Source organism: Bubalus bubalis, chromosome 2 (assembly GCF_019923935.1).
Source record: "Bubalus bubalis isolate 160015118507 breed Murrah chromosome 2, NDDB_SH_1, whole genome shotgun sequence".
Lineage (NCBI taxonomy): Eukaryota > Metazoa > Chordata > Mammalia > Artiodactyla > Bovidae > Bubalus > Bubalus bubalis.
The window spans coordinates 173,092,788-173,108,633 of record NC_059158.1 but is presented as its reverse complement, the minus strand read 5'-3'; the positions used below and the strand labels follow the sequence as shown (position 1 = coordinate 173,108,633).

General features: G+C 36.6%; 1 protein-coding gene across 7 annotated transcripts in view; it reads left to right on the top strand.

Moving 5' to 3' along the window:
- LOC102412905 (S100P binding protein) overlaps positions 1–15,846 on the top strand; it is a 34,787-nt gene that overhangs the window by 13,458 nt on the left and 5,483 nt on the right. The window lies entirely within an intron of this gene.

Sequence of the window (15,846 nt, the reverse complement as noted above, 5' to 3'; positions counted from 1 at the left end):
TGAAGAATTTAATGTTTTTTTTAGTATCACTATTATGGTTTTTTAAAAAAATCAGTATCTTCTAATCAGTTGTAGTCATGACCCTTTTTGTTGCTTAATTTGTTCCGCTTTTGACTAATGAGAAATCTTTAAGTGAGCTCTTATGTCTTCTGACATGACCCCGTAAGTCTTTTTTTTTAATTGTGATTTTTTTTTTTTTTTTTTAAAGTAACATAAGAGTAGAACATGGCTTAGTGACTGAACAACAACAAAACGTGAAATTTATCATCTTTAGCCATTTTTAAGTGCGCAGTTTAGTAGTGTGGTTTATTCACATTGTTGTGAAACAAATCTCTAAAACATTTCTGTCTTGCAAATCTTAAACTCTGTACCCATTAAAAAATAACTAACTTCCCCCAACACTCCTCCAAAGCCCCTAGTAACCATTTTGTTTCTATGAATTTTAATTCTTTATAGAATCATACCATACTGGACTTTTTGTGACTGGTTTATTTGACTTATTATAATGTGGCACCCCACTCCAGTACTCTTGCCTGGAAAATCCCATGGACGGAGAAGCCTGTTACGCTGCAATCCATGGGGTTGCTAAGAGTCGGACACGACTGAGCGACTTCACTTTCACTTTTCACTTTCATGCATTGGAGAAGGAAATGGCAACCCGCTCCAGTGTTCTTGCCTGGAGAATCCCAGGGACAGAGGAGCCTGGTGGGGTGCCGTCTATGGGGTCGCACAGAGTCGGACACGACTGAAGTGACTTAGCATAGCATAGCAATGTCCTCAAGGTTCATCTGTGGTATAGCATGTTCCAGAATTTCCTTCCTTATGGATGAATAATATTCCATTGTGTGTATAAAATATACCACATTTTGTTTATCCATTCCCCCTTTTGTGGACATTTGGATTGCTTCCACTCTTGGCTATTGTGAATAGTGCTGCTTATGGACATGGGTGTGCATACCTCTTTGAGACCCTGCTTTCAGTTCTTTTGGATATGTCCCCAGAAGTGGGGTTGCTGGGTCATATGGTAGTTCTGTTTCTAATTTTTTACTTCCATAGTGTTTAACACAGTGATTGTACGATAGTATTTTGGAATCTCACCAACAATGCACATGAGTTCCAGCTTTTCTACATCCCCACCAATGCTTGTTATTTTCTGTTTTCTGTGGTAGCTTTCCTAATGATTCTTAAATCAGTATTCATTATTTGTATTACAACTAAGTAAATACTGTATACTGCAAAGCCAAGTGGTATAGTACTATGGCTTCATTTTTCTTTCTTGAATTTATTTGTTTTTCCTCGAGTTGTTAATTAGCTCACTTTTTAAAAATTACAAATGAGTTTATTTTTTTTTTTACAAGTACAACTTATATTATTAGTATTCCCCTTTCTTCCCCTTAGAGAAGGAAATGGCAATCCACGCTAGTACTCTTGTCTGGAGAATTCCATGGACAGAGGAGCCTGGCGGACTATAGTGCATGGGGTCGCAAAGAATCAGACACGACTGAGCGACTATCTTTCACACTTACTTCTTCCCCTGGAAATGCTCAGATATACCCAATAATTATCAATCCCTTTTTAATTATCTTTTGGAGACGTTCTCCCTCGAGCCTCTGTCCTCCTGCTCTAATCTGTACTGCTTGTTCTCTAGGCTGCTGCAGAGCTGTCATCTTAGTGTTTTCCTTTACTGCCCTTTTGAGTTAAATCCTGTTTTCTAAATTCCATTTCTTCCTCTTTCTTGATCTTTGTCTTAGTGAAGCACATTTGAGAATTTCTTTTTTCTTTTTTGAAAATTTCTAAGTAAGGGCATATAGGAAATAAATTTGTGGCACTCTTTCATATCTGAAAATGTCTTTGTCCTCATATTTGATTGATGGTTTGATAGAGAATTCTAAATTGAAAAGTCATTTTTGCTTAGAAATTTGAAGGCATACATCCAGTGTTGCTGTTAAGAAATCTGGTTTCAGTTTAATTTTTAAAAAATATTCATTTATTTGTTTTTGGCTACAATAGGTCTTAGTTTTAGCTTGTGGGATCTTTTGTTGTGGGCGTGGGCTTCTCTCTAGTTGTGGCCTGCAGGCTCTAGAGCTTGGGGGCTCAGTAACCCTGGGCATGTGGGATCTTAGTTCCTGAACCAGGGATCGAACCCTCATCCCCTGCATTGAAAGGCAGATTTCCAACCACTGGACCACCAGGGGAGTCCCTCAGTTTAATTTTTATTTCTTTGTATGTGACCTGTTTTTTCTCTCTGAAAATTTTTAGAGTCTTTTCTATCCACTGTATCTGATAATTTATACTCATTATTGAGATATCTTGGTGCAGTTTTTTTTTTTAACATTTTTTTTTTTAAGTATTTCTTTATTTGGCTGTGTCAGGTCTTAGTTGTGGCATGCAAGATCTTTGTTGTGGCATGTGGGATCTTTCTAGTTGCAGCATGTGGGATTCTTTAGTTGGCGCATGGGAATGCTTAGTTGTATCATGTGGGATCTGGTTCCCTGACCAGGATTGAACCCCAGGCCTCCTGAATTGGGAGCACGGAGTCTTAACCCACTGGACCACCAGGGAAGTCCATGTAGCTATTTTTCTTCTTTCTTCCATTCTTTGTACTTTATAGACACTCAGTGGGCCTTTTTAATTTGGATATGTATTTCTCAATTCTGAGAAGTTCTTATATTTCTTTGATAATTGTTTCTTCTTTGTATAATCTGTTCTCTAAGAAATTCCTAATAGTTAGATATTGAACTTCCAGGAACTGATCTTCTATGTCTCTTATCTTTTCTTTCCTTTTTTCTACCTGTCTCTTTTTCTGTTAATATTTTCTGGGATATTTTCTATTCTTGTATTGACTTCTTTATTTTTACATTCACATTTGTGATTTCCAAGAATTCTTTCCTGTTTTTCTTTCCTTTTTTCTTAGAATATTCTTATTTTATGAATTTATCTCCAGATATTTTTTCTCTTTTGAGTGATAATTGATGAAATACAATAAACTGTACAAATTTAAATACAATTTGTTAAATTTTGACATATGTAAACACCCTGAAACTAACTGCAACCAAAATAAAACTACTGTAACACCCCAAAATTTCTTTGTGCCCCTTTGTAATTCTTCCCTTTCTGTCTTTTCTTGTTCCTTCCACTCCCCAGGCCATCACTGGTTTGCTGTCATTTTATGCACTTCTTTGAGCATAGCTTCTTTCTTAAAAAGTAATTATTTTGAAATTCATTATATTCTTGGTAGTTTATTCCTTTTTATTGCTGAGTAGTATTCCCTGAATAGCTATACCACAGTTTGTGTATCCATCCATTCATCTGTTGATGGGCATTTGGATTGTTTCCAGTTTTTGGCTATTTAATAAAGCTGTTATAAATTTTCATGTACAAATCTTTGTATGGATATACTGTCAATGACAGGGTCATATGGTAGATATGTTTAACTTGTTGAGAACCTACCAAACTATTTTCCAGAGCAGTTGTACCACTTCACATACCCAGTGTATGAATTGCAGTTGCTACCATCTTTACCAAGATTTATTCATTGCTAGTATATGGAACGGAGAAGGCAGTGGCACCCCACTCCAGTACTCTTGCCTGGAAAATCCCATGGACGGAGGAGCCTGGAAGGCTGCAGTCCATGGGGTCGCTGAGGGTCAGACACGACTGAGCGACTTCACTTTCGCTTTTCATTTTCATCCATTGGAGAAGGAAATGGCAACCCGCTCCAGTGTTCTTGCCTGGAGAATCCCAGGGACAGAGGAGCCTGGTGGGCTGCCGTCTATGGGGTCGCACAGAGTTGGACATGACTGAAGCAACTTAGCAGCAGCAGCAGTATATGGAAATTCAATTGATTTTTGTACATTGATCTTATATTCTACAACCTTGCTGCTGCTAAGTTGCTTCAGTCGTGTCTGACTCCATGCGACCCCATAGACGGCACCCCACCAGGCTCCCCCGTCCCTGGGATTCTCCAGGCAAGAACACTGGAGCGGGTTGCCATTTCCTTCTCCAATGCATGAGAGTGAAAAGTGAAAGGGAAGTCACTCAGTCATGTCCGACTCTTCGAGACCCCATGGACTGCAGCCTTCCAGGCTCCTCCGTCCATGGGATTTTCTAGGCAAGAGTACTGGAGTGGGGTGCCATTGCCTTCTCCGACAATCTTGCTAAATTGATTTATTAGGTTTGATACCTATTTTGTAGATTCCATCAGCTTCTACATATGTAATCATGTCATTAGCAAATAAATACATTTTATTTGTTCATTTCCAATTTGGATGCTGTTTATTTTTCTTGGACTTATTAGGCTGGCTAGAACCTCCAGTACAGTGCTGAATACAAGTAATACAAGTAATTTGCTGCTGCTCTTAAGAGGAAAACGTTTAGTATTTCACCATTAACTATTATGTTAGCTTTATGTTTCTTTTAATACCCTTTATCAACTTGAGAATGTTCCCTCATATTTAAGATCTGTTGAGAGGTCTTATTAAAAATGGGCATTGGGTTTTATTAAATACTTTCTCTGCATCTATTGAGATAATCATACAATGTAAGAGAATTATATTCTTTGATTTTCCATTGTTAAACCAATCATGCATTCCTGGTCTTATGCATTCTGTACTTGGTCTTAAAGTATTATCTTTCTAATAATAGCATTGGGTTGATTTGCTAAAATTTTGTCATGAATTTTGTTATGAGTCTATCTTCACAAGGGATGTGGTCTGCACTTTCTTTATAATCTCTTTGTATGGTCTTGGTAGCAAAGTAATGTTGGCCTAACAGAATGAATTGAGAATTCTCTGGAAGAATTTGTATAGAAAAACTGGTATCCCTTTTGGGGTGAACTTGGGTAATCTTTCAAGGAATTTATTTCATTTAAGTTGTTAAATTCATTGGCTCACAGTTAATAATATTGCCTTATAAGCCTTTTATATGTTATCTAGTGATATCTTTCCCATTTTTAGTATTGATCATTTGTGTTTTCTGTCTTCTAATCAGTCTGGTTTAAAACTTTATAAACAGTATTATTCTCTCTTTTTTTTTATTTTTTAAAAACAGCCTTTTCATTGATTTTTTTTCTATTTTTTTGTTTTACTAATTTCTATTCTGATAGATATTTATTGCTTCCTTTTTTCTGATTACTTTGAGTTTCATTTGCTTTCTTTTTCTAGTTTTCTTTAGATGGTTGCTAAGATCATTGATTTCAGACCTTTCATTTCTAATTTAGTGAAGGATGTTAGGGGCAAGAGGAGATAAACTCATACCAACCTGGTATGTTTATCTGGAAATAAGCCTTAACTTTTTTTAAATCAACTTTATTGTAGTATGTTTTAATGCAATAAAATGAGCCCATTTTAAGTGTACACTTTGGTGAGTTTTAACAGTTTTATGTACTTGTGAGATCATCATAGCAATCACAGTTGATAAAAGATTCCCATCACCCTAAAAATGTCCCTTGTGCTCCATCCCAGTCAGTCTGTCCCTGCCCCAACTCCAGCTCTGGGAAAGCACTAATTTGTTTTTGGTCACTGTAGACTAGATTTGTCTTTTCTAGGATTTCATATCGGAGAAGGCAATGGCAACCCACTCCAGTACTCTTGCCTGGAAAATCCCATGGACGGAGGAGCCTGGTAGGCTGCAGTCCATGGGGTTGCTAGGAGTCAGACACGACTGAGTGACTTCACTTTTCACTTTCATGCATTGGAGAAGGAAATGACAACCCACTCCAGTGTTCTTACCTGGAGAATCCCAGGGACGGGGGAGCCTGGTGGGCTTCCATCTATGGGGCTGCACAGAGTCGGACACAACTGAAGCGACTTAGCAGCAGCAGCGGCAGGATTTCATATAAATGGAATCATGCAATATGTGCTCTTGTGTTTGGTTTTTTACTTGAAATAGTTTTTTAAAAACAACAACAAATGACTCCATATTGTTGTCTATATCAGTAGTTTTTCACTGCTGAATTTTTCCTTGTATAAATATACCACAGTTTAGTCATTTGTTGATAGACATTTCTGTTTCTAGTTTTTTGTTATTATGAATAAAGCATCTATGAGCATACATATATGGGATTTTTGTGTTAACGTGTTCATTTCTCTAAGGTAAATAATTAGTGGAATTACTGAGTCATTTAATATCTGTCTTTTTTTTAACTCTATAAGAAACTTCCAAACTGTTTTCCAAAGTGATTATACTATTTTATGGCTTTTGTAAGGCAAAGTCTTAGGCTTTTTGTTGTGATTGTTTTGTTTTTAAATATGAGTATCTAGTTCTAACATTAAAAAGATTATATTTTCCATGGGTTTATTTCTGAATTGTCTGTTCTGTTCCATTGGTACATGAATCTTTTCTTATGTCAATATTAGTATAACTTGACAGTAAGTCTTAAAATTGTTTGGTCCTTTGGATTTCCATAATTTTAAAGAATCAGTTTTAGCATGTCACTTTGTGTAAAAAAAAAAATACCTGTTGGGTATTTCATTGGGATTATGTTGCATCTGTAGAGCAGTTTGGGGAAAGTTGATATTATAATGATTTTGAGGCTTCCAATCCATGATGAGGATCATGGATGAGGATATATCTCCATTTATTTCTGTGTTTAATTTCTTAGCAGTTTTTTGTGCAGGTCTTGTACATACTTTGTTAAATTAATTCATAAGCATTTATGCTTTTTATGGTATTGTAACTGATAAAATTTCAATTTCTAGCTGGTCATTGCTAGCATATACAAACTATATATATATATATTTAGTGTTTATTTATTTGGCTTTTCTGGGAGAAGGGGATGACAGAGGATGAGATGGTTGTGTTGGTTTTTTTTACAATTGATTTTTTATGTTGAACTTAACATCCTACAACCATGCTAAATTTTTCTGTTAACTTCTAGTAACTTTTTAATAGACTCCTTAGACTATGTTAACATGACCTTATCTGCAAATAAGGACAGTTTATTCCTTCCTTTCTGATCTGTAAGCTTTTTATTTCTTGCCTGATAGCACCTTTATCATACATTAGTACATTTTTAGGACCTTTAGGACCTCTAGTACATTAAGTATGATACATTAGATATAGCTTTATCATAGATGCTCTTTATCAGGTAAGGAAGTTCCCTTTTTATTAGTAGTTTGGTGGGAGTTTTTATCATGAATAAGTGAACTTTGTCGAATGAATTTTATTTGAGTCGTGGTGTTTCTCCTTTTTTTCTGTAATGTGTATTACATTTATTGACCTTTTTTTGTCTGTTAGACCAACTTGCATTCCTGGGATAATCTCACTAGGTCTTGGTGAATTATCTTTAGTCAATATGCTAGTCTTTTTAGGTTGTTTTTTTTTTTGTCTTGTTCATAAGGAATATTGGTCTTTAATTTTTCTTGTATGTATTGTCCTCTTCTGGTTCAAGTATCATGGTGATGCTGGCTTCATAAAATTAGTTGGGAATTGTTTTCTTCTCAGTTTCTCAGTTTGTTGCAGGATTTGGTATTGTTTCTTCCTTTATATGTTTGGTAGAATTGACTCATAAAGCCTGGAGTTTTCTTTTTGGCAGGGTTTCTAACTACAGATGTATTAATAGTAGATATAGGGCTTTTCAGGATTTCTTTATCATCTTGAGTCCATTTTAGTAATTTGTCTCTTACAAGGAATTTGTCCATTTTATCTAAGTTGATTACTTTATTGGCATAAAATTATTCTTAATATTTCCTTATTATTTCTTTACTGTAGGATCTGTAGTGATGTTCACTATTTAATTTCTAATATCGGTAATTTGTCATTTTTTTCCTTAAATCTAGTTAAAGCTTTATTAATTTGATTTTTTCCCAAAAAGTAAGTCTTTAGTTTCATATTTCTATATTATTTTTGGCTATTTTCTTTTCTTCACTTTTCACTTCATCTTTTTCTTCTTCACTCTTTTCCATTTACTTTGGGTTTAATTTGCTCTTGTTCTGTAGCTTTTATTGTGGAAACTTAGAGCACTGATTTGAGACCTTCTAACTCCTGTAAGCATTTAAAGTCTCAGATTTCCCTCTTAAGTGCTACTTAGGTGCATCTCACAAATTTGATGTGTGTTCATTTTCATTTCCTTCAAAGCAATTTCTAATTTCCTTTGTGATTTCTTGAAGTGTGTTGCTTTATTTCCAAATATTTAGGAATTTTCAGCTATCTTCCTATTATTTCTAGTTTAATTCTCTTATGGTTAGAGAATATACTTGGTGTGATTTCAGTCCTTTTAAATAAACTGTGGCTTACTTTATAGGCCAGCATATGGTCTATCTTGATGAATGTTCCATGTGTACTTGAAAATGTATATTCTGATTTTGGTAAAGTGTTCTATAAATTTCAATGAGGTTTTGGTGGTTGATAGTGGTGTTCAATTCTATATCCTTACAGATTTTTTTTATTAAAAAAGAAGTGTTCATATCTCTAGCCCTAGTTGAAGATGTTTTTATTCCTCTTTTCAGTTCTGTCATTTTTGCCTCATGTATTTTGAAACTCTGCAATTTGATGCATAATATGTTTAGGAATATTATGTCCTTGTGACATAATATTGACATAAAATCGACTCCTTTATCATTATGAACTCTCTATACTCTTAGTAATATTTCTTGTTTTGGAGTCTTATTTGTCTAATATTAATATTGCCATTTGAGCTTTCTTTTGACTAGTGTTTGCATGGTATGTTTTTTTTTCATCCTTTTAACCTAGCTATATCTTTGTGTTTAAAATGGATGTCTTATAGACAGCATATAGTTAGGTCTTGCTTTTTTCCCCTAGTCGTCTCACAATCTGTCTTTTAATTCAGGTGTTATTTCAGTTATATTTAATATAATTATCAGCATGGTTGGATTTAAATCTAACATTTATCACTTGTTTTCTGTTTGTCTACCAGTTGTTTCTTCTTTCATCTTTTCCTGCTTTTTTTGAGTATTTTTAAGTATTTTCTCTTATCTCCATGCTTGACTTACTACCTATACCTCTTTGTTTTATTTTCAGTGGTGGTTCTAGGATAATAGTTTTCAAAGTTTTTGGTCTCAGGACTCATTTGCAGTTTTACAGATTATTCATACTCTTAAAAATTGAGGGTCCCAAAGTGTGTGTTTGTGTGCATTATATCTATCTTTACGCAACCAGATAACTGGTAAATTATTAAAATATTTATTCATATATTTTAAGGTAACATTCATTGCATGTTAACATAGTGTTTTTATTAGAAATAACTGTAATTTTCAAAACAAAGCCAAAATTTTGGGACTTTCCTGGTGGTCTAGTGACCAAAAAGACTCCATGCTCCCAGTGCAGGGGGCCTGGGTTCAGTCCCTGGTCAGGGAACTAAGACCCCATATGCCACAACTAAGACCTGGTACAGCCAAATAAATTCATTAAATAAATAAAAAGAATTTTAAAAAAATTTTAGGGAGAAGAATGCAATGATTACATTTAATATCTGGCTTAATAGAAAACTACCAGATTCTCATATGTGGTTCTTTGTTCCATATCATGTCATGTAGCCTCTTGAAAACTCCCCAGTACACTGGTAAGTAACAAGTAGTAAAAGCAAATAACATTTTAGTATTGTTACAAAAATAGTTTTGATCTTGTGAAGGCTTTGAAGAGTACTGAGAACTCCTGGGGACCATGGGACATACTTTGAGAACTGTTGCTCTATAGATTACAGTACAGATCTTTAATCACTCTACCTTCAAATAGTTTACCACTTATACTGTTAAGCTTCCCTAGTGGCTCAGATGGTAAAGAATCTGCCTGCCATGCAGGAGACCTGAGTTCCATCCCTGGGTCGGGAAGATCCTCTGAAGAAGGGAATGGCAACTTACTAGAGTATTCTTGTCTGGAGAATTCCATGAACAGAGGAGCCTGGCAGCCTACAGTCCATGGGTCTCAAAGAGCTGGACAGGACTGAATGACTAACACTTTAACATATACTGTAAGGCCCTAACAATAGTACCCTTCCAAATCTGCACTTTTTTGCTATTGATTTCATATATACATATATTATAAACTCTTCAATATATTATTGCTTTTACTGTAAGTAGTTATTTTTTTTAATTTCTTGGCCATGCTGCATGACATGCAGAATCTTTGTTCCCTAAGCAGGGATCAAACCCACACCTTCTGCAGGGGAAGCGAGAAGTCTTAACCATTGGACCTCCAGAAAAGTCCCAAGACAGTTATCTTTTAAAAATATTTTTTAAATGAGAAAAGGATTTTATATTTACTCACATATTTCCATTTCCAGTGCTCTTGATTTGTTTCCATCTCACATTTTCTTTTTTCCTGGTGAACTCCTTTTAGTTTCCCATGGTGCAGATCTGCTGGTTATGAAGTCTCTTTGCTTTTGTTTACTTATTTTATGTTTGTTGGGCATTCATTTAAAAAACAGTATTTTAATTTTGAAAAACTATAAGCTCCTAGACTCATAGGAAATTTCGAGTCTCATCTCACTTGTTTCCCTTCCTTTCATTTCAGTTCAGTCGCTCAGTTGCGTCCGACTCTTTGTGACCCCATGGACCGAAGCACGCCAGCCTTCCCTGTCCATCACCAACTCCCGGAGCTTGCTCAAACTCATGTCCATCGAGTCGGTGATGCCATCCAACCATCTCATTCTCTGTCGTCCCCTTCTCCTCCTGCCTTCAATCTTTCCCAGCATCAGGGTGTTTCCCAATGAGTCAGTTCTTCGTATCAGGTGACCAAAGTATTGGCGCTTCAGCATCAGTCCTTCCAATGAATATTCAGGACTGATTTCCTTTAAGACTAAAGGAATCTGTTATCTTCCCTTACAGATCACAATTCTGAGCAGTCTGAAAACAGTTGTTTCATACATTTTGCCTAGTCTCTAGTTGCTTGCAGTAGCGATATGCCCATTCGTTACGATTAGAAGTCTCTGCTTTGATTTTTGCTGAAGATCATAAGCAGCAGTGGTTATGTAAATTCTGTTTCTGTATTTGCCAGTACTGTTAAGGGCATTCATACACCATTCAATATCCCCTATATAATACATCACTGCAGAAGTGAATTATGTAATTCCTATTTTTTTCGCTTTTTGCCTTTGTGCATGGAAAACCAGTCAAGATTTGTACTAAATCATCATAGGGGTTTTTTTTTTTTGTTTGTTTGCTGGTTTTTTGGCCATACTTCGTGGTATGTGGGATATTCGTTCTGAGCGCAGGGACTGAACCCGTGTCTCCTGCGTTAGGAGCATGGAGTCTTAACCACTGGACTGCAAGCGAAATCCCTTATCATAGTTCCATTGACCTGGAGGTGACATGTTTGCATTCTTGCTTTCTGGTTAATCTTTTTTTTTCTTTTTTCTGTTTTGATTGTACCACATGACTTGTGGGATGTGGGATCTTAATTCCCCTACCAGGGATTGAACCCAGGGCCCTCAGCAGTGAGAGCTCAGAGTCCTAACCATTGGACTGCCAGGGAATTCCCTACTCCTATTTAATTAATCTCTTTGTAAAAGAGTCCCTTGGACAGCAAGAAGATCAACCAGTCAATCCTAAAGGAAATCAATCCTGAATATTCATTAGAAGGACTGATGCTGAAGCTGAACCTCCAATACTTTGGCCACCTGATGTGAAGAACTGTTTCATTGGAAAAGATCCTGATGCTGGGAAAGATTGAAGGCGGGAGGGGAAAGGGACGACAGAGGATGAGATGGTTGGATGGCATCACCAACTCAATGGACATGAGTTTGAGCAAGCTTCAGGAGTTGGTGATGGAAAGGGAAGCCTGGTGTATTGCAGGCCATGGGGTCACAAAGAGTCAGACACAACTGAGCGAATGAACTGAAAAGCAGTAGCCTGTAACCCTGTAGCACAGTTTTTTTCCCTTTTCTTTCTTTTTCATTCCCTCCCCTGTACTAGGTATTTTTTTATTACATTAAATAGAGACATTATGATTGCTTTTAAGTAACTGAATTTAAGAATTTATAGGAAAAGAGTAAGATTAGAGGTTCAACAATGTAGCTCTGTCTCATACTAAAGAAGATCAGCCATAGAGCCAGGCCCCTTCAAAACAAGTGCCTTTTGTTTCCTATATAATAGGTTTTCCCTGCTGAGTTATTGATCCTGATCCTTCTAATCTGTCTCCATAACTAGTGCTTCTGCTGCTCTTTACTAGCTATCTCAAGTGTCCATCCTGTCCTAGAGCCCTGCCTGTGTGTGCTGTTCTCTCTCTTCTTATTATTTAGGCTCTTGTTCACATTCCAAGGGAGAGTATCTGATTGATTCACTTAATGATCTGCTGGTGCTAGGCCAGCTCTTAGATCATTAGCCAGCAGAGAGAGTCTTTGTTCTTGGTCACATGGTACAAAGTATGGTGATGTGTAAGACCTGTCAGAAGGGCCATTGGCATAGCAAGCATTCAACATTATCAATCCTCCTCCTTTATAACAATTGATTTATTTTTAACCTATTAAGGATAATTACTAGACTGGATTTTCCCCAAAATCAGTCAGCTGCATATTTATAGATTAAGGTTTCAGTGAACTGCTGATCCCATGTTTGAAATGTTGAGGTTTTTTTCCTCCTAATTTCATTCTTAGATGAATTTCATTCTTAGCCACAAAACAAAGGACAGTCTTCACCACCTTTTAGCCACGACTTAAAATAAAACCGTGGTCCTGATTATTGGTCCAAGAAAGCCCATCTGTTAAAAACCATGAAGAGAAGAGAAAAGTAAAGTGTTTCCATTCTTGTTAGCATCTCTAAATTTGTAGGAAGAAGAGACTGAAGCTATGAGCTGAAATAAGGTTTTTGGATTAATAGCTCCATATGGGTTTGAATCCTGGCTTTCCCATTTACTTGATGATAGTTGAGTATCAGGCTTCCCCAGTGGCTCAACAGGAAAGAATCCACCTGCAACATAGGAGCTGGAGGAGATGGAGGTTCAATCCCTGGGTTGGGAAGATCTCCTGGAGTAGGAAATGGCAACACACTCCAGTATTCTTGCCTGGAGAATCCCATGGACAGGGGAGCCTGGCAGGCTACAGTCTATAGGGATGCAGAGAGTCAAGCACAAATGAAGCGACTTAGCATGCACACACAGATGAGTATCTTTTCTAAGTTTCAGTTTATTCATGAATAAAATGGAGATTATGTAATTTGCCTCATGTAGGTGTTGGGATTAAATGATAGGATATATACAAAGCCATGAAATTAAAAGATGATTACTCCTTGGAAGAAAAGCTATGACAAAGCTAGATAATATATTAAAAAGCATAGACATTACTTTGCCAATGGAGGTCTGTATAGTCAAAGCTGTGGTTTTTCCACGTATGGATGTGAGAGTTGAACCATAAAGAAGGCTGAGTGCCGAAGAATTGATGCTTTTGAACCGTGGTATTGGAGAAGACATCTTGAGAGTCCTTTGGACTGCAAGGAGATGAAAGCAGTCAATCCTAAAGGAAATCAGTCCTGAATATTCATTGGAAGGACTGATGCTGAAGCTCAAGCTCCAATATTTTGGCCACCTGATTTGATTGAAGGCAGGAGAAGGGGATGACAGAGGATGAGATGGTTGGATGGTATCACCGACTCGATGGACATGAGTTTGAGCAAGCTCCGATAGATGATGAAGGACAGGGAATCTTGGCGTGCTGTAGTCCATGGAGTTGCAAAGTCGGACATGACTGAGTGACTGAACAACAGCAACAATGCAAAGCAGTTAGCCGAGTGCTTCGTATATAATAAATACTTGAAAAATATTAGTTCCCAGTATCTCTAGATCATTGTCTTACTAATAATAAAGCTTACCCTGGAACATCAATAAGTTCATAGTGCTAATGAAAATTAACATTTCTTGATGCATAAGCTAATTTTTTGGGCCTTTGTTTATTCATTGCTGTGTTAGGTACCAACTGGATATACAAGACATTTTGCAATATATGATTCTTGTTTTCTAATCCCCACAGTGAAATGTCAGTCCTAGAAAATGTTTAAGGAAACTCAACCCTGTGATGGTATTATTTTGTTGGAATTTGGACTCTGTAACTAGCTGTTTGAATTTCCTCTCTGTGCCTCAGTTTCTTCATTTGTGAATGGGAGGAAATACCTTATAAGATTGTTGTAAGGAATAAATGAGCTAATATATGTAAAGCACATAGAATACTGCCTGATGCATGGTAAATGCTAGCAGTTGAATACTTGAAATACTTGGGCCTAATCAATCAGCCATTTTCTTTTCTTAAAGTGAATGAGTTTCTTTGTTGGAGGTTTATGGTTTATCTTTAGTCTCCATCATCAGGACAGTTGAGTCTAGGTGGAAGAGTTGAGTAAGCTGAAGGACATGGTTTGAAGATTATCACGTTCCATTTTGAGATTGGACACTAGACTTTTCATATCTTGCCAGCCCTCCTTTGGTGATGTTTTGTCAGAAAAAAATGTATCTTGAAATTCTTACAAACCTGATTTCCTCACCAAAGAACATTGAAATGTTCTTTTTGTTGGGGGGTAGAAGAAGGGGGCTGCTAATGATGTGAAAGTATGATAAAGGAAAGGCAATTTGAATAGAGAACTTTGATTTTAGCTTAACAAATCAAATTGGCCAAGGATTTTCTAATCAAAAGCTACCTCTCTCTTAAAGGGAAAACTCATTTCTGATTTGTATTTCCTTCTCAAGAAGTGAGATTAATATGTTTTATTTTTATATTAATGAGATTGAACATCTTTTTGTTATGTTTATTGATTGAAAAAGACCCTGATGTTGGGAGAGACTGAGGGCATGAGGAGAAGGAGATGGTTGGATGGCATCATCTACTCATGGATGAGTTTGAGCAAGCTCTGGGATAGTGAAGGACAGGGAAGCCTGGTGTGCTGCAGTTCACTGGGTCACAAAGCACTGGACATGATTTAGCAGCTGAACAACAACCTTGATTACTATATTACATTCGTGAATTACCTACTCATGTCCTTGATCTCTTTTGTTTGTTTCATGAGGAGACTGATCTTTATAGAATAAGGACAGTAAACCCTTGCAAATACATTTCAGGTATACTTTTCATCTTGTCAGTTACCTTCTTTTTCCCTTGGTTGTGCTTTTTTAAACTGCATAGAAATTTTTAATGTAATGAATCTTAAATTTTTCCTGAAAAGTATCGTCTCATTATGATTAGAGAATTTCTGCTGAGTGTTGTAAAACATCATAGTTTATATGTAGACCGATGCATATAATATGCATTTTTCCATGTAAATAGCTGATTGACTATCATAGGAAGAGTCTTTGCAAACTAACAGTCCTGAGGCTGTAACATAATAATAATAGCTACCACCTACTGCACACTGCCTGTGTGCCAGGAAGTATGCTAGATCTTTTATGTACTATATCTCTAATATTCACCTTCAAGCAAAATATTACTACTGTCCACATTTCATAGGTAAGTGAAATGATTTGCCCAGGGTCACCGAGCTAGTTAGTGACTGGATTGGAATTTTAACTCAAGTATGCGTAATTCCAAAGTATATACTTTTTCTACAGAGTTGGGCTTTTTGAGGCTTCAAATAAATTAAATGGGTTGTAAAAGTTGAGTAAATATCTTTCACCAGAACTTGAAAAGATGATCTGTAGCCTAGTTGGACAGTTCTTGGTTTCTGAGAGAGAGTAGGAAAGGTAATGAGAAATATGTAAACCAGCTGGAAGAAAGGTCTCCACTGTTTAGGACAGTGGTTCTCAAAGTGTGATATCCAGACCAGCAGCAGCACATCACTTGGGCCTTTGTTAGAAAAGCAAATTCTCCTGTCACACTCCAAACCTACAGAAGCTAGGGGTGGGGCCCAGCACCTGCTTTTTATTTGCAGCTGATTTTGATGTGTGTTAAAATTTGAGAGCCACTGGTCTAGGGGA